Source organism: Saimiri boliviensis, chromosome 4, assembly GCF_048565385.1.
Source record: "Saimiri boliviensis isolate mSaiBol1 chromosome 4, mSaiBol1.pri, whole genome shotgun sequence".
In the NCBI taxonomy this organism is placed as follows: Eukaryota; Metazoa; Chordata; class Mammalia; order Primates; family Cebidae; genus Saimiri; species Saimiri boliviensis.
In genome coordinates this window covers 70,601,859-70,627,264 of record NC_133452.1, presented here as the reverse complement: position 1 = coordinate 70,627,264, position 25,406 = coordinate 70,601,859, and the positions used below count along the sequence as shown (strand labels likewise).

The 25,406-nt window shown below is 37.2% G+C and overlaps 1 long non-coding RNA gene across 1 annotated transcript; it reads right to left on the bottom strand.

The window, feature by feature from the left end:
• Positions 1-1,445: 1,445 nt before the first annotated feature.
• LOC141584282 (uncharacterized) lies at positions 1,446-25,406 on the bottom strand. Its single transcript, XR_012517230.1, has 3 exons — positions 25,217-25,406; positions 8,098-8,143; positions 1,446-6,539 (listed from the first exon to the last, which is right to left on the bottom strand). It is a non-coding gene; the product is annotated as an uncharacterized LOC141584282 (long non-coding RNA).

Below are 25,406 nucleotides of genomic sequence, written 5' to 3'. Positions count from 1 at the left end.
GCGGCAAAAATGTTGGCATATCAGCCACTCGTGAGGCATGTAGACAGAAAGTCCATCTTAACACAAAGGAAACTATAAACCAATCCAAGATGCTTTATTTTTGATTACTTGCACTCCTATCTTCTAGATTTACCTTCCAATATTCACCTCTGCCTTGCTACATCTTCTCTTTTCTCCCACATAAAGGCTGAAAATCCTCTTGTCTTGTCCAGCTTCATTGCTCACAGACTAAATTCTGGTCTTTCTCTTAATTCTTTTTCACTGTGTCCTTCCACTGGATCTTAGAATCATTGACATCATCTATGATTGTACACGTGTGTCTCTTTTACACGTGATCCCCAAATTCTGCTTTCTTGTGCAAATGTCTTTAAAAGTCACAATTTCTACTGCAACCTCACTTCCAAATAAAGATTTCCCGTAATTGGATTTCTATCCCTCTATCCTTAAATCTCTATTCTTAATTACTTCCCTACTTTTATACTTTCGCCCAAGCAAGTTTTTAAATAACTATGAAAATTAACTGTCTTTTTGACAAGCTCCTGGTTTAAATTTTTTCTCTGACCCCTTGGTTCTACTTTAAGGCCATATGACTTGTGTCGTCATATTCTCCTATCTCCAGACTTTAACCTTCTAAAAACATATCAATTCTCTACATAAAGGTGTATGTAGTATGTATATGTGTATCTATGTGTGAGTATATAGGTACACAAAGGTGCAGAAAATGGATATGTTTTTTTCAAGGTTGAAGTCTGGAGAGCAGGAGAAGCAGTCTAAACATACCATTCTCTCCACCATGTACAGAGACCATTTTTCCTCCCATTTTTTTTTTCTCATGGTTTACTTTTTAATTTTTTAATTTAATTTTTTGGTTTTTTGGGTGTTTTTTTTCTTTTTTATTATAAATTCTGGAGTACATGTGCAGAACATGCAGGTTTGTTACATAGGTATACATGTGCCTTGGTGGTTTGCTACATTCATCACCCCGTCATCTATATTAGATGTTTCTCCTAAAGCTATTCCTCCCATTCTTACTCCCAGTGCAGACAACTTTGCTAGGCCAGGGAAAAGGAATAAGTGCTCTCATTTCCCTTAAGTCTTCATCCAACAATTACCATTCTCCAGCGGCCTTTACTTTGTTTTAAATTTTTTTTTTTTTTTTTTTTTTTTTTTTTTTTGGAGACGGAGTTTCACTCTTGTTACCCAGGCTGGAGTGCAATGGCATGATCTCAGCTCACCGCAACCTCCGCCTCCTGGGTTCAGGCAATTCTCCTGCCTCAGCCTCCTGAGTAGCTGGGATTATAGGCACGTGCCACCATGCCCAGCTAATTTTTTGTATTTTTAGTAGAGACGGGGTTTCACCATGTTGACCAGGATGGTCTCGATCTCTTGACCTCGTGATCCACCCGCCTCAGCCTCCCAAAGTGCTGGGATTACAGGCTTGAGCCACCGCGCCCGGCCTGTTTTAAATATTTTTTTAATCATAAAGCAGAAATAAAAGTTGAATGCTAATATCATGAAGTTAACATAGTGGAGAAGGAAGAGTATGTCATGTTTGTATGCTTCTATAAACATCTTAAAGACAGAAACTGTGCTGTATGATGATGTTGTCTTATTACCTAGTTTGAAATAAGACAGCTCAACAAATATTAAGTTATCGTGTTGATAACCGAGTGCTGTGTGAAAGAAAGTTGCTATTTGAAGACTACCACAAAATAATAATCTCTACAAAGAAAGCAATATTTTTTTCTGATTCATTTTAAATAAAATTTGCTATTCTAATGTAATTCATACTGACTAAGCAAGAACAGAGCTGAAAACTATTGCTAATGGGAACCAGCTGGGAAACATTTAATTAAATAAACTGTGAGACAAAGGAACTCCTCCAAGCTTTAGAGGTAGGGGACACTGGTTTGATTTCTGCCTCTAATACTTACTACTTTTGTAATCCTGGTTGTACACGTTACTTCATCTTTGTCCCTCGAATCTCCAATTCCTCATATTAAAAAGGGACATAATAACCGAAAACTAAATGTTAATGTATTTAAAGCATCCCACTAAGGGCTTAACCCAGAAGAGGCACCAAATAGATGGGGAAGGGGGGTTCATAAAGAAACACAATAACAATTGCAAACTTAAAATAAATGACTTTTTTTTTTCTTTCCTTGGGAGTTTGAGGGAGAGAAATTGGACCTAATTGCTTCCAAAAAGAAAAAGACGAAGTAGGAAAACATTTGTCTAAAACTGGAACAACACTGCTGCTACTTCCATGCTGCTCTTCCCATTCTTCCTCCTTAGGAAAAAGATCACTGGCCTCATAGAGAAATTCGAAGCAAAAGAACTGAAGGAGCAGCATAAACCTCTTTAGCTAATTGACGGTGTTAGGCTGAAATTAAGAACTTCTTTTAATTAGTTTCAGCTACCTAAGTGGGATGATGGCATGTGGCAGAGACCAAGACAAGTCAGTGCTAAAGCTGAGAGAAGAGAGATTAGACTTTTAACCCCTAGTACACCTCAAATACAGGAATATCAAAGTCAAGGGAATATCTTAGCTCCAAGTTGGGATTGCTTAGTTTAAAATTAAAAAAATTATCAAGGACAGCACAGGAGAGGAGAATGAGGATTTACCAATAATAAAAAAGATAATTATTATGGTGAAAGACTCCAAACTTATCTAAGGGTTTATTTTAAAAGTTGTCTTTTAAAGTTTTATTATTCAATGTTTTTCCCTGCTTGATACTATTAAAATCTTACTATTTTGAAAAACGTATATTTAGATGACAAGTTTAAATGCAGTGCTCTTCGTCAGAAAGTTAGTGAAGATACTGTATAAACACTCAATGTTTAGAAAAAACTGCATTACTGTATCTGATTCACTGTCTTCCCTTCTGAAGAGGAAACTCAGAAAGTTTGCAGAATTAAATTGATAAAGGTAAAGCCAATGTAACAATCCTGACTGGTATCTGGAAGCCAAAAAGGAATGTTTGTTAAAATGTTTGATAGTGGGCCAGGTACAGTGGCTCATGCCTGTAATCTGCGCACTTTGGGAGGCCCCAGCAGGGAGATCACCTGAGTTCAGGAGTTCAAGACCAACCTGGCCAAGATGGTTAAACCCCATCTCTACTGAAAATACAAAAAAAAAAAAAAAAAAAATCCAGGTGTAATGGCACCTGCCTGTAGTCCCGGATACTTGAGAGGCTGATGCAAAAGAATTGCTTGAACCCAGGAGGCGGAGGTTGTAGTGTCACCTGTGGCACTCCAAACTGGGTGACAATGAGACTCCATCTCAAAAAAATATTGATACATGAAGTTCATCCACTGAAACATAAATAACTAACATCTGGAAGCTTCCCTTCTTAGTCTTATGTTACTATTACAATCAGCCTTGTTTACTATAGAATAAGGTTTTTTTTTCAAGATTATGTAATATTTAGTTTTCATTAATATTCTGTTACTATATTTTGATATCTGTAAACCTGGATATGCATAGATTTGGGATGGGTTTTGTGCTTGCCTTATAACACCAAATTGCACCTTTGTGGTCTAGTGGTTTGTTTGTTTTACTTTTTATTATAGAACATTTCAAACAAACACAAAAACAGAGAGAATAGTAAAATGAACTTCCACATACCCATTACTCAGCCTCTGAAATTTTGGTTAATCTTCTTTCATCTATATTCCCACCTATCCCCAGATTTTCATCCTACAGATTATTTCGAAACAAATTACAGAGATCATATCCTTTTCTCTGTTAATACTTCAGTATCAGTATCACAAAAGATAAGGAATCATTTAAACATAACTACAATACTTATAACACATCTGCAAAATTAAAATTTAACAGTTTCTTCTTCTTATTTTTCATTACCCCTGCCATGGTTGGTATCTATTGTTGGATATAACTATGTCTGTACCCCTGTTTTTGTAAATCCAATAATCCTTTCCTCTGCAATTTGCCTAGCTTGTCAATGTTTAGGGCGAAAGTTCAAAAAAGAACCACCTCATCTATTCATCTGAACCTATGGCAGGAGAACCAATAACTGTTAAAGACAGTCTGCCCTCCCACCTCATCTGGCCAGACTGCAAGAGCATGTGTCTGGCTGGATGTCCTTAAATGTACTCCCAGTTTGGTGTTTGGGCTCCCCAAATAAACTCAGATTTTAAAAAATTAAGTCTAGAACATTAAATACAGGCTTTGTAGGGGGGAAAGTGTTCAGTAAATGTCATGGACTGAGTGATAATTCAGTGAGGCAGTTTAATATACCACTAAAATATCTGAGCTCTCCCATTTACTACCTGCATGATCTTGGATGCATTGTGCTAGTAATGTTTAGAAACTGTGTTTTGGGGTGCAGAGGATCTTCATTTGTAGCATTTGCTTATTTCCATGGTGTAAATGCTCCCACTATAGCCAATGCAAATTACCACCATGAAGTCACTAAAATAGAAGCTGAGAAGAGATAATCACAACTGGTGTTCTTAAGCTAATACTAGCCAGCTCTAGTTACCAATGGACCTTGGACAAGTCATACAAATCCTCTAACCCCCAAATGTATAAATTATAAGGTAGAATAAATAATAATACTTGCCTCATTCTATAATTGAAAGAATTAAATAAAATACTACCTGCAAAGCTGTTGTCACAGTGTCTGGAATGTATGACGCTTATTATACATTCAAACTGTGTTAGCTTTTTCTGTTATTAAGCAGGATAAAGGTAAAATGTCACCAAAGGTTGGCTTTTTAAAATTTACTTTTTTGAAAGAACTTTTGACCATCCTTATCTGTGATATTTCTAAAGACTAAGGCAAAAAAGTAAGAGTACCATGGAATTACCCAGAGAAAGAGTATGACTATATTCAACATATTGGCATTAAAAATGAATTCAACCGCAACAGCTCATGGTTAAAGGGGATTTAAATCTCAGGCAAAGCCACATTTCACTCTGATCTCCATGTCATCAGCAATATTGCCTTTGATGCACTACAGTTCCCTTCTCTCCTCCTTTGCTCTCAGCCATAGCCTGAATGTAGCAGCACAGGTGGTACAACTGAGGAGGCACAAAATTTGCTTCATTTTGAAAGATAAAATCCTGCAGACGATCATTAGGACCAAAAAGTAGGATTCGATTATTTAAAATGTATACAGAGTGAACATTTTAGGGATACAGAATTGACTTTGTTGTTAACCTTTGAGGCAGTAGAATTTGCATTTGTCAATTTTCTTTTAAAGCACTTTCTCTAAAGGTGACAATGTTAAATCCCTACTGTTTACAAGAGTGGTTTATTCACTCCAGTGGTTTATTTGCACCCGGCTCCTAATATTGGTCTTCAAGACCTCCCATTCCTCTGCTCTAACCCAGAGTCTTTCTCTGCTTCATGCCTCATATAGAATCCCCCCTCTCAGAAGCTCAGAGAATAATTTCAGATATTACTCAAGCAGGGGGAGGAGCCCCATTCAAAACCCACATGTCCAACATGGCAGGAAGGAGAAGGAAATCATACATTTAATTTTGCTATGCACCCTGCTTTTATTAGCTGTACTGCAAAGTAGAGTCTAAAACCAAGACAATTTTACGTACTGAGCTCAATGTCAGTAGCTTACTCGATACGTATAGGCTAGAAGGAGTGATGCCAGCACCTTATCTATGAGACGAAATATTTAGAAGAAGAGGATATTTCATTAATTAAAAAGAACATTTATCAAATGATGGTTAATTCTGACACATGGTCCACTATTGAAAGGTGGGAGATGGAAAGTCTTAGAAATGAAACTCTCATATATTTCCTCTAGAAACTCTTCAGGCAATAAAATAATGCCCCATGAAAAGGGATTTCCTCTGGTCCTCTCCACGAAGAAAATAATCTTCTCTGAAAATAGTTTCTTCAAATCATGGATAGTGTTATTTATGAAAATCTAGCCTACATAACAATGGTCTCAAGTTGCTCCATTAAAACAAGTTCACCTGTTAGAGAAAAGTGCAGGACAGCTGTGTGAGAGGGGCAGGCGCCTCTCTCAAAAGCACAGCTTCTGTGACACTTTCTAGTCACCTCCTTCTTTACCTTCTCCCTAGGACTCCTCCCAGACCTCAGAGGGAAGAGTACAACTTTTCTAGGATACCTCTAATTGTGGTTTGAAGAAACAATTTGTGCCGCTTGCTTTCTTATTTCAGTTCTTTTTCTGTTGTCAAGAAAGAAAATACATCCATCTCTTTTATCAACCACATAAAGCCAGCCTAGATTCTCTGAAGCCACACAACCATCCTAGCTCCTGTGTCATTCAGCATTTTGAAAGTCAGATCTGAAACTCTGGCATCAAAATATCAATATTTGAACATTCCATTTCCACACTAGGCATAAATCTTCCATAGACATGCTCAGCAGTGATCTAAGTCTTACACTACCATTTTGGCAAGGAGAGAATATAATCAGGACACCTTAATCCTACCTTAATTTTGCTTTATGTAGAGATAGATCTTCATCTGAAAGTACCTTTGTGGGTTGGAGGGTGTACGCCTTGATCATTGCTGAAACGTGCGTTTCCTTACAGAGAGACAAAGGAGTTGGTTTTTACTCCCAAGCCCTTTGCTACTTAAATAAAGTTATTGGCTGCCTAATGAATGTTAGCTGCAGTGCTCCCTGTGGTCAGCGGGGCTGTTGTTTAATGAATTGCTTAATGTGCTTGATTACTGTTACAATGTTGAATGAGGAAAAGGCAAGAGAGATTTGAAAGATTCACTGGAGGATATGATGAAAATGAATTGGATCAATAGGAACTTTTTGCTCATCTCTGAGCAGCACATTACGGGCTGCATTGCTAGAGTTTGGGGATAATGCAATTTTGTGGCTTGTTGTCTTTTTATAATTCACAAACATAAATCTCCTTCAATGGTGAGTTTTAGGGCCGGCCTTCCTGGAGTTATAAATGATCCCCAGACTCTCGCCCTGGTTACTTACACGGACAGATAAATTAATTAGGAAAACTTTTATGCCAATTACTTTATGCCCTTGGCTTTCATATGTTTCTGAAGAGCAGCAGCTAATTAAAGATATGATTCATAATTACTGGTCGATCGAGTAGCTGAGTAATGGAATCAGGAACTGTTCCAAAGAAAATTATCCATCACATCATTACTAATTGTTACATAATACATAAGGATGTAGAATTCAAATAAAAAATTACTCACTTTGAAAGGTTCATTCAATTTTTTTAAATTTAACAATTATAAACATGAAATGAGTTCTTGCAATGCTCAAGCATGTAAGTAGGATTTTTTTTCCTTTTCTTAAATTAAAACTTCCACTGTATGAATTCAAAACACAAGGCTCAAATTACCTCGTTTTAGTAATCAGTGAATTTTGTTTCTTTCCTATGAAAAGTTCAGTCTAGAGAAGGTAACAGTCAAAATGTATTGTCTTTCCTTCTAGCTCCACCCTTCTAACGCCACTTAATAGTAAGATTTGCTGAAACCCAGCATTCAGCAAATAGGAGGGGCTGTTAAAGACCACCCATTGGCATGTGTTGGATTAAGAAAATTCCCAGGCTCAGAAAGGCTAAGAATGTTAATACTTGGAGAATACTGAAATCTCCCCGAAAGGAGACAGTTGTCAAAGGTTGTGTATATCCCAGATCTATCCTAGCTTAGGGAAATTGTGGTCTTTGTTTGAAGGGAACACAGGACCAGAAAGGTGGAGGTAATCTCACACAGACCAGAAGCTTTGTGAGGAAGGAATGAGGGGAGGAGCCCAGCAATGGGCTATGGCTTGCATCTGGTGGAATTAAGCCCTCCCATCTGTGAGCATCCTAGAAACAAGTAGCTCCTGTGTAAACTCACCTTCCATATACCCTGAGTGGCTGCCTAGAAAATCTCCTTCCTCTCCTCTCTCCCCAAAAGATTTCCCTGTCTGCCTTCCTCTTCCTTTCTAATCCCTGACTCCAGTTCCAGTGACAACCTAGGGTGGCATATGTAATGACAGAACCAAAGGTGGACCAGAGAAGACTGGCAGGTCACCTCTCTCATCTGCAGCACTAAGTCCCATCTCCTCTTCCAAAGCCTCTGCCTCTGATTTTAATCTAAGGCACAAAGAAGGGTAATCTTACCTTCATCTGTTCAAGAAACATGTATTGCCAGGTATTGTGCAGGGTCCTGGAGACAAAAACAAAAGGTATAATCACCATCATCATGTCTCTCCTGGTCACCCAGAGCTGCCAATGTGAGGAGTACACTGATGGGGAGACCTCTGGGATTCAGGCAGAGAACAGGAGGAGACAATAGACTTCAGATATAAGTTCCTGGTGAAATAGAATTAAATAGATCAGAGGAGCCTTTGTAACATTATCGAAGGCTCCATGGAGAAGGATGGCTTTCATTTTAATTTGAATGTTAGAAAAACATAGACCAAAGCATGGAGGCAGGTCATTTCATCTCTAAGGCTGCACTGCACTATGCGATGTAGATGGCTTAGCCTGCAGACAGCCTGGGGAAGAAGCAGCAGATAAATCCAGCTGAAGAAAGCGAGCAGGTCACACAAAAGCAGAAGGCAAAGGACCCAACTGGAAAGTATGAAATGCCATAAACTAGGAGAGCCAAATAGCCTAGACTAGAAGTTTCAGAGTCCTGAGTCAGTCAAAAGCTAGTCGTGAGACAGAGTGGGAGGATGTCAGCTGATCCACATGACAAGCACTGAAGGTGACCTTGGGCTCGGCTCCCACAGAGGAAAGAAGATGCAGATAGGAATGTGAGTAAACACTCACTGTGGGAAGGCGAGTGGTATTCTCTTTCTACAGAGAGGCAAGTGCAAACAACATGCATTCAGTCACTGATTAGAAGAATACTTCATGTTTTCCTTCAGGCAGGTTCCACTTTACTACAAGTAGGTGAGAGTTTTTCAGTAGCTACAGGCACAGACCACAGGGCCTTTTAACTAAAATCTCAGGCAAGGAGAGGGAGCGGTACTACTTAGAGAGCAATTATCCTGCATCACAGCAGCTAACGGTTCACTCTCTTGAAGAGAAGCAGTGCTCTGTTTTGAGACAGGAAATTTGACCGAGCAGCTTCAGTTGTCTTTGTGTCAGTTTCAAGTATCAAGTGTAAAAGAAAAAGAAGAAAAAAAAAGATTTCAGACACACCACCTGCTGAGCTTTCCCAATTTAACAAACATGCGAGGTCTGGAGAGAGCAAATGAGTGCTTTTAAAAAAAAAAAAAAAATCCGATCAACCCTTTATTCATTTGGTGGCAGTTTCCAAAGGCTACTCTGTTCCTAATGTTACCCCAGAGGACCTGAGAGGCACCTTTGTGACCCATTAAGGCAAATTTAATCAAATACATCCAGGCCTGAGTACAGTACACCAGAAATGGGGCCATAAAGTTGTCTTCTTTTCTTATACAACTCCTTAGCAGGCTGTTTGCAAAACAGAACTCCATGGACATTAGAAATAATTTCTGTAAGCTTTAACAAAGACCCAAAACACAAGGGTATGGACTTCTAAACCAAACCGTTTTAAATAATGAGAAAGTAAGTCAACTAAAAATCACTGCCCACCTCATCTTAAAGCCAGAGTTCTATGAGCTGGAAGAAGGAACACCAGCCTCCTGACTCGGCATCCTTCCCTCCACCCCGCTACCTGGTTAAAGCTCACACTATGAAGATGGATGGGTATCTAGCAGATTTACAGATTTAATTAGTATTCCCTCTACTCTATGTAAATGAGAAAAGTTGTTCCCAGATTGTGCTTTCTGAAGGAACAGATCCCCAGCTCACCAGTGATATGCACTCAAATAGTGTGCATGTGTGTGGCTGAAAGCTTAGTGGGAAGGGGCAATCTGTTGCCAGGACTCATGCCCAGTGCTCTTTCAGTTTCCATCGACCGAGACCTCAGCTCTCCCACCAAGCTCAGATCAGAACCCTGAATATGGAGGAGATGCTCCACAGAAACAGGTCACGGTGTCTGTGTTTACGTTATAGGGATAGGAAAGCCAGGGACACCCCCAAAAGCATGGACCAGATCTGTCTCCTCACCTCTCACAGTGATACTGCTGATCTTCTTTCAAGCTATTGAACTTTGGCTTTATGCTGGCCAAAGGTGCTGAAGCATGTGTTTGACACTCACCTCTCTGTTTCGCATTCTCAAATCTCTATATAAAGAGGGCAGTTACAGTAACAGGAAACATTTTTTTATTACTCTTTTAGAAACAATTTCTTCAAGGAAAATTATGTTAAGCTTAGATTTGCAAAAATCCTGTGTTATGCATTTTAAAACATTAGTATTCTCTTTTGATGGGTATTGAAAACTCAGTGCAGTATTTCTAAGGCGATAACGGTCACTCTCTCAGGAGTAATGATGTTACATGACTCTGTGCCAAAGAGGTAAATCACAAGGAAAGTCAGGTTGACAGCGTTAGAACTAGTGTCATCATTTGAGTCCAGTCACCAGGACCTGATCACACAACCTACAGGCAGAAATCTAGTGTTTTTTTCCTTGCCAACACCCATCTTGCCTTGTGATTTAAAGATAGTTATTTCACTTTTTCTATTGTGGTATGCTCACATGCAAAAGAGTTACCAGTATTTATTGGAACTAGTGTTTAGCACTCTCATCTTTAAATAGTTTTCTGACTCAGAAAGTCTTGTGTAGACTGTTATTTTGAGCCAGATTCTCCCAATGTGGAACTCCTTAGGATTGCACTGGGCTCTCGGGAGAAGTGAACTAACTCTTTCAGGCCCGTAGTACAGCATCTAATAACTACTTTGTACCATAGAAAAAATGAGTTATAAAAATTGAGCAGGCATGACTATTAGGCAGAAAAGTCATTTTTTTTTTCTTCTGCCATGGAAGCTGCAAGACCTCTGATTTTGTCTGCAAGCCAACGTAGTACAAAATGACACGCACCGTAAATGTAAAGGTATGCAGAAGTCACACAGAATTGAAGAGCTTCTGATAGTCGAACTGGTGCCTGCTTGAATCAGAATTCTCTAAATTAACTCTGGATTATCTGAATTCTTTTCATTTTACCTGCAGAGGCGAAGGTGCATATGACATTGAAGGGCATTTTTTTTTTCTTTTAATGTCACTTCAGCAGGAAAACATTCATCTTTCAATGGTTCCCTTTTAAAATGTTAACCCCTATGGAATCTCAAACATGGCTAAAAAGAAAAGCTCACCTTCAGAGAACTTTGGAATGTCTCCTTTTTATAGGCTTTGAAAGTGTTCTGTCCAGGAATCCACAGATGCTTTAAATACCATCTCTATATTGACAATTTCCAAATTTATGACTCCAGCCTAGACTTTTCCCCTGAACTCCAGACTCACATATCCTATACCACATTCAATGTCTTCTGTTAGATTTCTAGTGAACATTTCAAGTTTAAGATGTCTGAAACTACATTTCTGACTGTATCCCTCCCAACATGTTTTGCCCACCATGTTTTCCATCTCAGTAAATAAAACATCTGTCCTTCTAGTTAGACAAAAACTCTGGAGCAATCCTTGCCCCATCTCTGTAGCTCGTACCTTATATCCAGTGCATCAGAAGACCATTTCAGATTAACTTTCACCATGTATCAAGAATCGCGGCGCTGATTCGCCTCCACGGCCGGCGTATGTTCTAGCTGCCATTATTGCTCACCTCACTAGTAACAACCACCTCCTAACTAGCCTCTTTAATTGTAGTCTTGTCTCCCAGAAGTCTGTTCTCAATGTAACAGCCAGAACAACCATATTAAACAATGTCATTAGGTGATATTCATCTCTCAACTCTTCCAAATGGCTTTCCATTTCTCTCAGAGAAAAATTCCAATTCTCACAGTGCCTATAAGGCACAACAACTTGCTGTCTGATCTCTCTTTCTGGTCATATTTCCCACCACTCCTCCCTCCCTCTCTCCTTCCCTGTTTCCCTACCTTTGTCCTTCCCACCCCTTGGCCACACTGGCCTACTTCTGCTTCCTCAAACACCAACACACAGCCCTATCCCAGGGCCTTGGCAATGGCTGTACCATCTGCTTGGATGGTCTTTCTCATTGATGTCTACCTGGCTCACTTCCCTACCTCTTTCAAGTCTTTTATCAAATATCTCCTTAAAGGGGTCTACTCTGACTAACCTACTTAAATTGCAGTTCACACCCATCATCTGTGCTCAGCTTTATTTATTTTCCCTGAAACTTTACACGTAAACACAAAAATTGCGTTTTTGTTGTTTATTATTTACTATATCTTCCCTGCCACTGGAATGTGAGTTTCTGTGGCAATAAAATCTCCAGATTTTAGTCTGTACTTTCACTGATGTGACCCCAGAACCTGGAAAAATACTTAGTATGTGGTGGTTTCTTGGTATTTTATTGATGAGCAAAAGAATGTCTTTTTCTTTTGACATAATTTGCTTAGTAATAAAAATGTTGAGTCTGTTAATGCCAAAGTACTATCAGAAGTAGTGGCCAGGACTGTACCAAAGATACCTGATTTCTCTGTGAATATTAATTTTCACAGAAATGTAATGAAATTAATTTAAATTAATATTAAGATGTTAACAATATTTATATATTATTATTATTTATAATGTTATTACTAACATAAAACAAAATTTTCTTTCTTCTATCTTTCATTAAGCATTATAAGCCTTCCAACTGATATTTTTTAATGAAGGAATAGAGAGGTGAAACAAGATAGATTACAATTTTAAAGTATACTTAAAGCTAGAATTTTCTTTAAAAATATTATTTGTTTTGTTTTACTATCTGAATAAATACTAATATGAAAAGAGTGTTGTGGCATTAAATAAAAACTTGTTCTTAAGGATCTGTTATTAATAGCAACTATTAGTTTGGCATTCAAAGCTTATGTGAATATGAGTATCATAACATTTAATCCTTATGGTGAATGCTAGGGTATTGAGCAATGGTAAACAGTAATATACATTTTCCCTCTGCATTGCTCTAAGCCAACTAAGAGATAAACTCCAAATGTGAACAGATAGAGATTGAAATATATGCTTTATTGCTGGTTAAAAAAATGTAGGGGCAAATACGGCTTAACATGTGGCAAAAATGAAGTGTCCCTTTACTCAAACCTTATGCCTACCTGCAGTCTAGACCTTGGGACGACTCACTGAAGAAAGAGCCTGGGGCTACTGAGCCGATATTCTAACATGGAAAACACTGCAGAGCCCTGACAGTGAGGAACATGAGGGATGGATCTGCAGATCAGCCTCTGGAAGGCAGATCTGGACCTAAAATACTGTGTTCATTGCATGGGGGCAGGAGGACAGCAAAATACGTTCACGCTGGAGCAGGCAGGTTTGAGAGAGACAAGAAGGAAAGACCAAGTTACACATTCTTGGGTCCTTTGCCCATGCTTACAGATCAAATAAAGGACTCCTCCTCCTTTGGGTGGTAGTTTGTGAGGAAAAAAATTAGGAAGCCCTCTTCTTAGTAACCTGGGATCACTGGAAAAATGTTCTGATGACAGTGAAAGACAACAGAAAAAAAGACAACCACGTATACACAATTTTGTGTCTCTTTCAAACCAGAGAACACTAAATTGGGTATAGGATCTGCTTAAGATCTTTAAGTCCAAATACATAATAGATTTTCTACCACTCCCACTTATAGAGTCATATACATGCAGTACTCCTTCAGATTTGAAATGGCATATGTTTTCATCACCATCTCTACCAGCAAACCAATCCTCCTAAACCACGTTTTAGCTTTTCCTGCCTGCTTCAAGAAACCTTACATTCTGAGAGTTTCAGATGAAATATCACAACATTTGTTGTCATTGTAAAAGATCATTTAATATTCCGTGGGCACATGCCATATGTTTTGAAGGAAGATGATAAGTACTGTTTTGTCACTTTTTCTTGGCAAAATGCAAAATGGAGTGAAAACAAAGACACTTTCCATACATAAAGCTTTAAGAAAATATTGGAAAAAAATATTGCAAACCGAGTTACAATGTGCCACTTCTGAATTTTATTGGTTACAAAAGGAGTTCACAGTTATTCTCCTACCATTTTACAATAGATAGTTGTTCCCATAGAGCCTTGGCCAACACAGTGCTATGTCATAGAAATCTGCATGGTCTGTTCACTGAATGAATAAGGATCTGTTTTCCCAATGTATGATGAATTCAGCATGCAGCGATTTTCTTAAATATAAGCAAGTACCCCCCTAGACTTACACTAGGGAGTAAATTGTGACAACATGACACATAGGTAAGTGCTTTGCGATGGGATTAGGGTTCACACCATCAAATTAAATGCTTTAAAATAGCACAGTTTATATCCGGGGGAATAATAAAGAGAAACACCAAGTAATATATAATCACGGTATCATAGTAGATAGGAAATCAATGGAAAAATACTAGGTAACATTCTACAGTAGACTGTTTACATTGCGGCACTAAATACATGAAACTATAAAGTATATAGGGACATTAAAATTGAAATATTCTAGTCACTTATTAGAAAAAAACTTTTTACGGCTAGAATTAAAGAAACAATTAAAACATTTTGAAAATATGATATGCTGTACATCATAAGTATTCTAAGTAACAGTATAACTAGATAGATCTTCAATATTAGGGCAATAAGTGCAAGTCATGCAAAGGAGAATCATGGTACAACTCTTAAAGGCTTAAGACCAACTTTCACTCAGGTATTAATTTCTAAAATACTCAGTTGGCTACAAATTGCATTCTTAAATAAATAATGTTAAGCGTTCAATTCTGAGTGGATGTAACTTTCATCTTCAGAGTACAACAACTTTAAGTATCAGCAACACCCAAAAGGAATATTTTAGATCTCTGTGATTGATGGTGAGTCATAGTTTTTTTCAAAGTGGCTAAACGCATGACTTTAGATAAACAAGATATTTTGCCTTAATTTGTTTGTTGTTGTTGTTGTTTTTTAAGACAGTCTCACTCTGTCACCCAGGCTGGAGTGCAGTGGCATGATCTCGGCTCACTGCAAGCTCCACCTCCAGGGTTCAAGCAATTCTCCTGCCTCAGCAACCCTGAGTAACTGGGATTACAGGCATGTTCTACCATATCCAGCTAATTTTTGTATTTTTAGGAGAGACGGGGTTTTCTCCGTGTTGGCCAGGCTGTTCTCGAACTTCTGATCTCAAAGTGATCCACCCACCTTGGCCTCCCAGAATGCTGGGATTACAGGCATGAGCCACTGTGCCTGTCCTGCCTTGGCTTTTGTCGCTATAAATGGGCTTAGATTTGACAAAACTTCTATCTCAGTATGAAATTGTCCTTAACTCATTAAAGACAATCCCTTAAATGGGAATATTATCATAGAGACATGTATAGATGCCCAGACTAGAATGCTGGTTAGGCATGTGGTCCCTACTTTCCTGCCTAGCAAATGTCCTGAAATGCCACACCTTCTTCTCTGGGTAAAGCCTACATGGCAAGCCTTGAAGGGCATCATGTTTTTTATGCCACGTGGGCTAGGATCCTCAACCCTGTAGCTCCTTGATGTGTATTCCATCTCTCTTGGGAGTAAAATTACCAAACTGTGATGGCAAGGAGAAAAATTAAAAAATTTAAAAAGTATTTAAACAATACAAAAATTATCACTTGCTTTATTTTTTCCAAATATCAAACTAATAAAACTAAAACCAGAAAATACTAAAAGATATCCAGACATTGGAATTTTAGTTTTATTTCCAGTGATTTAGGAATTTTAGTAAAGGGCCTGGAATAGGCGGCCTAGCTAAATGAAATTTTTTGTGTTGCCATGTGTGTTCAACTGGCTGTCCCGGCCAGAGCTGACTTCTTACACATTGCTTCGCCAGACATAACAGAGACAGGCACAATCACTGTGATTAGCATTATGTGAGGAATAAACAGTCTGTGGCTGAAGCAGTAGGCTCTAAATAGCTTTCTAACCTAGGTATGACCAAGACATGTAATATATCCAGTAATTTGCGCAATTACGTATGTAGTAATTTTCGCTGATACTCACCATGCCCTTTGCAGTTTCAGAACATGTGTGTCTAAATAATATTGACTGTAATTTTTGAGAAGTATTGGTTGGAGCATATTGTATCTGGTGTAATGTGTCTCAGCAAATATTTTATAATAATTTGGGTAGTTGTGGCTACTGCTTCTACCCTCATCAAATGTAGGGAATCAGAAAATAATATATATTGGATACCTATAAGATAGAGCATTAATGTGTTCTGCTATAGATATTAAAATGAAAATCATATTACCAATGCTATATTTTATAAAATATATGGAGAGTTCTACAAATAAACATTTGAGTCTCAATTCAAATCATTCATTTGAAAAATGTATCAAATCCAAACACATTTTTATGTACTCAAATTTGCATATGGTTTTCAGTACTTTGGGTAATGTTTTATAATCCACGTAGGTAAAGAGCTCCTTATCAACCATCAGCTGATCGGAGAAATGTTTATAATAGAAGCACCTAAAAAGACACTCTACGAAATCCACCTGTCTGCTAGTTCCATAGAAGGATTTCCATTCAGTTAGCATTAAATGCATGCTTCCCAATTACACCCACATTCTTATTCTTAGCATTTGCAAAGAATGAATACTGATCAAAGTAGCTATACTGCTGACAATATATCCAGTGTGGAGTTTTGATTTCAAGAAAAGTTATTGACTTACTATTTCAATTAATAAAATGGACTTTATTGGAAAAGTGGACTTAGAATGAACATATTGGATAGAAAACATATCAGGCAATATAAACTAAGTAATTCTTTTGCAAATTTATAGAAGGAATTGGTTCACATATTAAATTAATCTTTAGTACTTTGGTATAGAGATAGAGAACAAGTCAAAATTAAAATAACAAATCTATTAGTGGGCATTCTTTTCTGAAGTATGCCTTATTTCAAATATGTTAGGGAAAAAATAGACCAAAAATAAATCTTCAACTCACTAAGAGGTTTTTGGGGAGGTAGTGGACTGGCAAACTTGGAGACTCCACTCAGGATTATGTAGTTTCCCTCACCTGGCATCTTTCCAGTGATGTCCAAGTATCTATTGCTTAAATTGAAATTATAATTTTATGAATATTTAGCCTATTCCAAACTTTGAGCATATTCCAAACTTTGAAACACCACCACTGCCACCTCTACTATTATCTAGCAAGGCTCAAACTTGCAGGTTAGCATCATAGACAAGCTAACGCCATTAGTCTAGGGTCTTGGTAATTCATTTGGGATCCTAAATATACAACATGATTATTTTAGTAAGTATTGTATTGCTTCTTATAAGCAGGTTAAATATGTTTATTTCTTACCTTTTAATCTGTTATTAATCCAGATAACTAGTAATAACTAGTTACCTAAATTGCTGTTGCTACCTAGTAATCCAGTTTCCCATCCAGAAGCAATTCCTACACTGGCAGAATTGGTTCAACCCAGATGAAAGTGCCTTGAGATCATCAGGAAGTAGATGCCACATAAGTTGAAAATATTCATGTTATCTTTTAAAATGCAATTCTTATTAGCTAGGTAAAAAGCCCCTCCAAAGGAAAATGGCTGAGAAAGCAGGCTGTTGCTGCTACAGCATAAAGCCAAGAGTCAAGAAAGTTGGCACAAGCTCCAGAGCTGCCTCCCATGAAGTGGATTATCCTAAGTCAAAGTATGTAACTCCTGTCAGTGTTGATTTCTCCTTCTTTAAAAAAATGGCAGAGTTGGATTAGGACAGGGGTCAGCAGGCTTTTTTGTAAAGGAGTAGACTAAATATTTGAGGGTTTGCAGATCACATATGTGATTTCAGTTGCATAGTCTTCTTTGCTTTAGTTTGAAAATTATTCTTAGCTCACAGGCCAAACAAAAATTGGTGGTTGGCTAGTTCTGGGTTACAGTCCATTCTCTGTGGATCCCTGGATTAGAAGATGAGGAACATTTCTCATTGCAACAAAACTTCATGATGTTATGATTAACCATGAATTTAAATCACTCACTTGTAGAATATGCCCAAGCATTGATACCAGTGAATTTTGGTAATGAAAAAAAGAGAGAATGTCAACACCATCTCAAAATTGTTTCAAACTCTCAAATCACTGTAAAACTTTCAATTAACCAAATATTTTTCAATCCTTACATTTCAGATAATTGTATATCTACATAGAGAAAGTGTTATTTATTCCACATGGATGATTTCTTATCCTGAGGGATACATATTATTTGCACAGAAAAAATATGACAGATGAAAGTTATACATATATCAAATATAGCTTACAAGATCAACTCACTGGTGTATCAAAAACAGTACATTATTTCACCATTAGTAGCATCCCAAAGTCAAAGGCATAAATGCCTGGTATAGTTTCTGATCTTCTGTAGCAATGTGGGTGGATACATCTTTGATCACAAATAGCTCTACTGATCCTTTGAAGGAAAGATATATAAAAATGTTTTATTTTTTCTATTTTTTTAAGAAATGAAAACAAAACTATTATTTTTTTAACAGCAACTGTATGTCAATCCCTTTAAATATATTAATAGTGATAATAACAAACATTCATAAGGGCTTTCTAGGAGCCAGGTATTGTTAAATCTACTTTATGTGTATAAACTCACGGAAATCTAAGAACTACCATAAGAATTAATTAATGTTATAAACCCTGTGAGGTGTGTACTAACATCACTGATATTTTGACAAGTGAAGAAATCAAGAACTAGGGAATGTGATGGACATAGAACTGGAAACAGAGTCAGCTACCTCAAATCTCTTTCTGTTGTCTTTCTTTTAATATTTTTTTAATGAGGTGGAAATGATACACATACCTGCAGGTATCATCTCTCAGGCACAGACTAGCATTAAAATTGGAATCCATCTAAGCCCAAATCCAAGGTGTTGGTGATCCCCATAATGCCAAGGATAAAATCATGGTCTCAGCTCCAGTATTACTTAGACACAGGCTCTTCTGTCACAGGGTTTCACACAGTTTCCAGGCTAGTATAATATTCCCAGTTAAGACTGACACACAACCTATTATGAATCATATGCCTCTGGACCTACCTGTCAAAAACCTAGTATGGAATTTTAACCAATAGGAAGGATAATAATACTTTCAGAACTTGAAGTCATATGTGAGATTAGAGCTGTTTCAAAACGCACACACTACTTTAAAATGTCTTGGTGGATTGGAAAAGCTAATGTGACAGCTCTAATTGTTCCTAATTTGAACACAAGAAGTAGCTTAGGTCCTTGCAGTATCTTATTTCTAGAGCTCAGATACTGAGGACTGAAAGCAATACCTCACTCCTAATATTTGACTTAAACACTTTAGGGACCAAGCTTAATTTCAGGAATCTAACTTAAGGCTTAATTTCCCTTGAGCATAGAAAATAAAACTGATAACAGAGCCCACAGATAGGTGGAAAGAAGATAGGCTTTGGACCCAGTCAGACTGGGGGTTGAATCCCAACTCCATCAAATACTATCTGTGTGCTTAGACATAGCAGTTAAGTGCTCTGACTTTCAGCTTCTTCTCTTTAAAAAAGACACAAATTACACCTTCCTTGTAGGCTCTGTCTAGGACTGAAGGTAATATAGGCAGAGTGCTGTTACATAATAGATGTTCAATAAGGTACAGCTCTTATTGTTAGATATATATGACTTTGGCATGTCATGAAAAGACTTAATGTTTGTTTACAGCAACCAATCCTCCCTATATTATTTACCTGAATTGTTACAACCACATAATTATTTACAAATACTTATTCAGTTTCCCAAATATATGTCATAGCAGACTGTACCTTTAGATCAGAAATATTTATTATCTTAAAGAAGAAATCCAGGAGTTATTCTTTCTTGTCTAAAATTATTCCCTCCACCTATTTTGTCATCCAAGACCCCTGTCCAGACAAACAAAAACAAAAGAGGAAATGTAGAAGTGATGATTTCAACCTAATGAAGAAAATGTTTGTCTGGAGACAACTATTTCAGAATATGACTAAAACTAGCAGGAAAATCATCTACAAGAAAAGTATAATGATAGAAAGTAATTGCTTCTGTAAATTGAGCTATGGTGTGGAAAAAACTGTAATTAACTAGGTGTTACCAGTACAAACTCCATACCACAGACCTCTCATGAATTTTGGTACAAGGAAAGTTGGTTGCTCTTAAAAGTCTGTTTTGCCACCTGACTTTATTGTTTACCTTGCCGTATTAACTGCTGGAAACTCAAACCTAAATTGTGTGTTCAATCTAAGTATAGTTTTTACTAAGACATTTTGATACAGCTTTCCCTTTTCCTTTTTATTTCAATTTTTTCTCTGAAATATTTTTAAACAACAAAAAATTTGCAAGTACAATACAAAAAAAAAAGAAAAAAAGAAACACATTTTCTGCTGAGCCATTAGAAAGTAAGTTTACCAACAAGATTCCCCATCACCCCTGACTATTTTAGTGTGTAATTCCTGCAAAGACATTCTCCTACATAACCTCAATAAAAACATCAAAATCAGGAAATTACATTGATACATTATCATCATAAAATCCACAGATTTCACTCAAGTTTCACCAGTTGTTCCCATAATGTCATTAGTGACAAACGGATGTCCCAAATTATGCATTACATTAGTTGTTGTGTCTCTTTAGTCTCCTTCAGTCTCAGTTCCTCATTTCTTCCTTGACTTGCATGACCTTGACTGTTTGTAATAATAAAGGCCAGTTTCTATAATGTCTCCCTGTCTGGGTTTATCTAATTTTTTTTTTTTTTTTTTGGTTAGGTTGAGGGTTTTTTTTTTTTTTTATTTTTGGAAGAAAGGTTACAGAAGGTATGCTGTATTCTTCTTTTGATTCTTATCAGATGATACATAATTTTGAGTCATTCTGTTATTTAGGATGTCACCTTTGATAATTTGATGGCAGTAGAGTTAACTAGGTTTCTCCACTCTAAACTTCCTCCTTTTCTCTTTGTAATCAGTAAGTATTTAGGGGGAGATACTCTGAGACCAGGTGGATTCCATTCCTTACAAACGTTTACCCACTGATGTTTGTCAACTTTTAATGTCTGACAAATGGTGATTTTCTCATCAATGATTCCTCTCTGTATTAGCATCCTACTTCAATCACATGTTATACATTTATTAGTTAAGAAAAGCTTTTTTACCATTTATTCATTTATATAAATATTTGTTATTCTGAGGCTCAAATTATCCCAGACTGTGGCAGGGAGAGCCCCTTCAAGCTGGCATCTGTGCTGAACGCTTCCTTGGTTTCTGGTGCAAGATGGTCCAGGGTTATGTTTTACTTGCTGAGACCCAGCCATAAAAACCTACTGTTTTTCAAAGGTGATCTGAATCCTTTTAGTGGAGAATTGTATTTAAGAAACCAGAGGATCTGGGCACTTCATGTTTTCCTTGTTATTGAAGTGTCATTGCTCCCAGACCCATGTATATATATATGGGTCCACATCACGAAGTTTATTCTAGTTTTCCCCTTTCCATATATTTGACACTATTCTCCAGTAATGAGGAACCTAATTTCTGTTATCATTGTTATACTAATACATTATCCTTATTCTATTTATTACCTTAATTTCTGCTGTGCCTAAATGTCTCACACCCAGTTTCCCCCACCTCACTCTGGGACATTGCCATCATCCATCTGGCAGTGGGGGCATCTGTCAGTGCACACAGATTCTGACAACTTTGGCCAATCTGCTTCTGCTATTGCCCTCCCAGCTCCTAACACCCTCATGAATGCCCACCTTGGTCAACCCCATATAATAGCTTTTGGACTGAATTATTCAGGCAGGAAGAAAGGCAGGAAAGCAGGCAGGCAATAAGAAAAATTCTCTTTGCCCTTTTACTTGGATTTTATTGTGGATTTTTATATTTACCTTAATAGTTTCATTACATATGGTTCTCTCATAAACTGCCTCGTATGCAATTTGAAGGGTATAAACAATATAAAACGATGCAAACAAAAGTTTCAGTTGGAAGAATTCCAGAACGGTTCTGAACAGTATGAAAGTAGTGTTCATCAAGTCTGCACTTTAAGACCTCTCAGAACATGAAAGTCTATTTTCAGTAACATGCTTCACTCCACAAAAGCCAAGACAGATAAAAGGAATGGCCCCAGGAACACGAGTGGCGCTTTTGATTCCACATGCCTTCTTCCTCATGCGGATGGTGTATACTACTTGTGTGATCTTGAGCATTTTACTTAATGTTTCTATGAGCCGATTTCATCATCCATAAAAGGAAAAAGCTTGCTCCCTTGCCAACCTCACAGGAATGTCATTTTGATTTTTATAAAGCATGGACTATTTTTGAATTTCTCAACAATAGTCAGTATATTCTGAGCCTAAGACCAAGGGAAAATACACTATCACAAATTCATGGAGCAGAGCCCCCTGTGGATTTAGGATTAAAGAAAGGAACAATTTCTCAGTCTCCATAACATGTTGGTGTAGCCCTATACGACCCACTCCTGGGATCTAAAAGGAAGGCTGTCAGGCCTTGAGTGGGCATGAAGCCAGCAGTCGATGACCTCCAGTAAGAGACAGAGCACCACAGTCAGAGAAGCAGCTGTGTCACATGAGTGAACACGGCCCTGGACGTGCCTAACCAGAGTCCTGTCTGCCAGATGTAGATGTCAAGGTAGGAATCAGCAGTCCTGCCTCTGCCTCCCTGGTCTGCAATTTACTACATAATCTGGGGTAATTAATTCATTCTAGCCTTTTCATAGCAGTTATGGGATCAAATGAGTAAAAAGTTCTCATTCATGTTAGGCTCTTAAGAAATATCAGTAGTTCTGAAAATGTTTTTAAACCCATGAGGATGTTTATTGCAGCATTATTTATGATGCCAAAAACAAAACAAAAAACATGAAACTGGAAACAAAGTAAATTTCCATCAATAGGATAATAGCTGAATAAACTCTAGTACACCCATGTTACTGAATACCAAATTTAAAAAAAACACAGCAAATTAAATAAGTAGGAATAAATAAATAAGTAGGAATTGGAATTTAGTTATTTGCTATTAAGCCAGACATTAAAGAGATTTACAAAAAGAAACATAAAACAATGTCACTCTTTATATTGAGTTTTATTTTTGAACATGTATTTTTCACTAAATATATTAATTATGTTAATATGTATGGTTTATTATTGTTATTTGTAATGAATTAATATGTAAACGTTTTGATAATTTATCAAATTAGGATAAGGAAACTACAAATTTAATTAGAAAAATTAGACTACTTAATACAAATATTGGCTAATAACCTGAACACAGACTTCACAGAAAGAAACTCCAAATGACTACTAATTCCACAAAAAGATTTCTTAATCTAACTTCTGGAGTAACATAAAAATCAACTGTTTCACCACCAGCTTTAAGGATTTTTATAAGGATTTCTAGTTACTAGAAAATCACCTTACAATAAAACTAAACCTAATTCAAGTTACAGACAAAAAGAAAGCCTTTTTTTTTTTCCATTTACAAAAGAAAGTTATTCTGGTCACAGTGCCATTGAGTGATAGAGCTAAAATTTAAACACATCATTGATGTTAAATAGTCATTATCAGATGAGGTGTCCTGATGGTCATGAGAATTCATTACTTATACCCACCCATGGAAAATGGTTTATAATACTTGATCAGCCCTTCTTCAAGATTGCTGTGAAGATCAAAGAAAGACTTATGTGTAAAAGTGATTTGATAGCCATGTAAATGTGAGAAATCATCATTTGTTTCAGAATTGTTTTTACCAAAGAATCTGAGGCATTGGTTGAGTATCTTGGGCTCACAATGGGCGACAAAATAAGTGTACTGTGGATAAACTGGGGCAAAGGGAGAGAGGAACACAGAGTTCTTGACTAACATGTAGTATGTGAGGCCCTGCAGGGCGGGAAAGAAATGATTGTCTGATCAGAGGCAGCACAATGATATTCATAACTATTCAAAAGTATATATAGCACATCCTCAGAGAAACATAATAGTGCAATATTAAATTCACAGCACAAAGTTATAGGGAAGAAGAAATTTCAGGCAGAAAATAAATGATAACTGCATTGGGGCATCTTTGACCATAACTTTGGAAGACAGAGGGTTAAAATGCCTTCAGTGTCACTTGTGCCCATATATCCTGACTATCTAATTCATGGTTTTGAGAACCACAACTTGCAAACCTCCAAGTACCTGGGGACATTCTCTGCCATTAATTTGGGAGCAGCACTCCCTCTGCAATAAGTAGACAGTGTAGGGGAAGAATTAATGGCAGGGTATGGCCTTTACTCAGTAGAACACAGACAATAGTGGCTTGTGGTGTAAAGAGGAGACAATTAATTGCAGCAGTGGTGTCTGTGCCAATTCCCAAGTTCTAAACACAGAAATGCTTGAGAGAGTCATCAGACACAACAAAGGGAAAAGCACCTAAAACTCCTTCCTAACTAAAGCATATCCAATTAGCTATGGACCAAAATGCCTTTGTAGCTGAAAAAATGCATATCCAGACACCTCAGACAGTACAGGGTAACACTTTCCCCCCATATAAAACCAAGGATTTAACATAATACTAAATGTTTTTGGTTTTCCCTTCTAGAAATTCTTATACAGGAGAGCACCTGTGCATTTAATAATTAGAAGATATTTTACCACATTGCAAACAAAATTTTACTATTCTCAAAGATACATTTCAGCAGAATCTACTTAAAGATTTTTCCATTTGTTTACACAATAAGAATTTCTATTGTGTGTGCCTGCTTTTATTTAAAAAAAAAAATCAGCTACTCTAATCTCCTATAATTACTCCTTATCGTGTACTGTATCATTGACTTTCCCTGGAAGCTACACCTAAGGTATGACTAAGTAAGAGATACTAGCTTGTGAGATTTGAATCAGGAAATACTAGGACAAATTGAGATGGACTTTCTCTTTGTGTCCCTGCCTCACTTCTATTCAAACAAGAAATAGGATGCCTCCAATTTCACTGATTACCAGTTTCGGTATCAACTTATCAAGACAATGATAGGCCCTTTACAAATGTTCCCCTCATGTTATTTTCCCAACAGAAGTTGAAGCTGACCTATAGTTCTTGGAGCTATTGTAAAAGAGCACATTGTATTTGTCTACTAACTCTTTTAGCCTTGCTAGCCGGCTGCTTAATTTAATGTAATTGAGCCTTTATCCAAAGAACTCTGATGCAATGTTTAAAACTGGGCTTTCCTCTGTTCCCTCAGAATTTAGATTCATTTACATTTGACTTACCAAGTGCCTCATGTCAGTAATGCTGATCTCAGTGTCAAGATTAGACTTTCTCAAGAAACTCAAGGCAAGCACCGTGGAAAGCAGAGCAGTTGTGTCTGGTTGTCTCTGTGTGTGATTCTAGGCAATGGGCCCTTCCTGCTTTTTGGGAGAGAAGGTTACATCCTTGCAAATGTGTACTCATTGTCACAGC